General features: G+C 44.4%; 1 protein-coding gene across 3 annotated transcripts in view; it reads left to right on the top strand.

The window, feature by feature from the left end:
- Positions 1–2,042, top strand: part of adgrl1a (adhesion G protein-coupled receptor L1a) — a 104,595-nt gene that overhangs the window by 58,617 nt on the left and 43,936 nt on the right. The window lies entirely within an intron of this gene.

Genomic DNA, 2,042 nt, shown 5'->3' with positions numbered 1-2,042 from the left:
TGTGTGTGTGTGTGTGTGTGTGTGTGTGTGAGAGAGAGTGTATGCATGCATGCATGCAAGTATGTGTGTGACAGAATGTGCACACTTGTCTGCCGTGTACATCTGCGCATGTGATAATTTGTTTGTGTGAGTTTTTGCGTTTGTGTTGGGATTTGTTTGTCTGTCCTTGGCTGCTGTTTGCATCTCTGTGTGCTTTAATTAGTATGCACTTTTGCATCTAGGCCTTTGTGATTTGGCACTGGCACTGCATGCTGGCGAGGCATAAAAGATTTGAAGTCTGTCTGTGCAAGTCATTCAGCCTTAATGGCATTAGTTACACAACTGAACTGAAGTCCCCGCTGCATAAATGGGTGGCATTTAGAAATATGAGCAAGTCCAATGGCAGTGAATCATGTAGCGCACCGCTCCAGAGCATGTCAGGGATGACTGACATTGACATTGACCCATATGGGCACTCCTCCTGAATGGACGGTGGCTGAAACCTAAGCAGTGCTAGCTCAATGTCAGGAAGGGAAAATAGCCCCGCTCTGTGGGTTTCAGCACTAACACAAGTGGGAGAGAGGGGCTGACTCAGTACCCTTGTCTGCTGCTGAGCCTGTCTGGCGGGGGGAATGCTGTGCAGTGAGAGCCTCAGTTTACAAATAACTTCTAAACTCCAGCCTGCTTAAGTGGCGCAAGCACTGGTCTGTTTAGATTTGACAACATGCCCACCATCAGCCTAATACGTGTCATGTCCTCCTCAGTGACAATAGAGAGGAGAGCTCAGTCAAAGCCTTCTCTTTCAGGACAGTGGAGAGCTCCACGTCTACCAGTCTCTGATGCAGCTCCAACACTAAGGACAATTTACTTTGTACACCAATGCATGTATCATTCCTATTTTGCACCCAATGCACAACGGACTTTTCCTCCACAGACTCACATTGGTAAATTAGGAAATGAACTTGAACTTTATCAAAAAGAGGAGTGTGTTCCGGCGCGTTCCCAGTGCTATTTTGCAGTTTCAGAAAACAATTCCGCCACAGACGAGGAAAAACCTTGTCTAAAGTCAGTGTTGCGTTATTCAGATGGTAGTTTAAGGGCACATGCTTGGCCGTAATGTAGTGTGCATACGCGGATACACTTTCCTTCTCTCAACTCACAGACCCAGCAGTTCCCATTTTTGTAAACCATACATAAATACAAGGAAAAATATGACCTTGTTTTACACATTTCCATGAAACATGTGTTGATGACATAAATGAGGAACTATTAGAGGATTTAAGGCGATGTGATTAATGCGATGTTGAACTGCATGTGCCCTAGAGGAGAGACAGCTGCATCGTCTATAGTGAGATAATCTCGGTCTAATGTTTCAATGACAACATTGAAAAATGATCACCATGCATTCATAAGATTATGATTCAGTGAAAGCCCAAAACATCAGAAAGTATGTTTTTGTGACATTTCTTTCTTTATATTTTGTCAAAAAGAAAAATCAATAGTAAACGTCTCCTCGAAGGTGAACCGCTCCTGGTGTGCATCCATGGATGTATTAAGGGTGTGCGCCTCGCAAATCTACCATTATAATAGCCATCTGCCATGGAACAAGCGCGCCTGCTTTTAAAGGGAATGTGAAATAACGCTCTGATTGGTTTATTGCATGTTACACCCAAACCACACCTATGAGTAATGCAGCTACTTTAGACCAACCCATTTTAGATTTGCGTCGGTATAATAGCAACAGTGCCCAAGAGCCACCCGCAAAGCTACTTGAGTTTGGCGTTTGATACTTGCGTTTCAGATTGTTAAAATAGGGCCCTTAGGATGTTATTCTGTCAAAAATAATTGTGTCGATTCAGGACCATGGACAGCAGCTCTCACAGTCTCTGGCATGAGTCTCTGCACGGAGAAACACTGGCTGTCCTTTAATGCCACAGAGACTTTTACTGCCAGATCACTCACTCTGTCTCTACTTCTATTCTGTTTCTGTGCCCCTGTCTCCACCTGTGCTGGAAGCTATGAAGCCGGCAGCCATTTTGTTTGTGTGTGTGTGTGTGTGTGTG

This window comes from Etheostoma spectabile, chromosome 15 (genome assembly GCF_008692095.1).
Source record: "Etheostoma spectabile isolate EspeVRDwgs_2016 chromosome 15, UIUC_Espe_1.0, whole genome shotgun sequence".
NCBI classification, from domain to species: domain Eukaryota; kingdom Metazoa; phylum Chordata; class Actinopteri; order Perciformes; family Percidae; genus Etheostoma; species Etheostoma spectabile.
This window is presented reverse-complemented; position numbering and strand designations above follow the sequence as displayed.